General features: G+C 38.3%; 1 protein-coding gene across 1 annotated transcript in view; it reads left to right on the top strand.

Annotated features, from left to right (window-relative positions):
• SMARCA1 (SWI/SNF related, matrix associated, actin dependent regulator of chromatin, subfamily a, member 1) overlaps nucleotides 1-243 on the top strand; it is a 140,022-nt gene that overhangs the window by 74,586 nt on the left and 65,193 nt on the right. The gene's annotated exons all lie outside the window — the stretch shown is intronic.

The following is a 243-nucleotide window of genomic DNA, read 5'->3' as shown; positions in this document are numbered from 1 at the left end:
ATCACTGCTTTTATGTTTCCCAGAGTCCCCCGAGGAAGCCGAATGTAAAATGCATAGGGGTTATTAACATATTGGAATAAGATTGTCTTCCCTTTCAGAGCTAGCAACGATGACAAACAGGTCTTCACTAGAGGCGTTTAGAAGAGATGACTCTCTTATCTATAAGTAGGGACAACTGTTGTCTCTGAGTGCATTTTTTTAAAGCCAGGTGTATTACATTTCAGATATTATTTTTCTTTCATG

The sequence above is a fragment of the Gekko japonicus genome, unplaced genomic scaffold (assembly GCF_001447785.1).
Source record: "Gekko japonicus isolate JY-2015 unplaced genomic scaffold, Gekko_japonicus_V1.1 scaffold2522, whole genome shotgun sequence".
In the NCBI taxonomy this organism is placed as follows: Eukaryota; Metazoa; Chordata; class Lepidosauria; order Squamata; family Gekkonidae; genus Gekko; species Gekko japonicus.
This window is presented reverse-complemented; position numbering and strand designations above follow the sequence as displayed.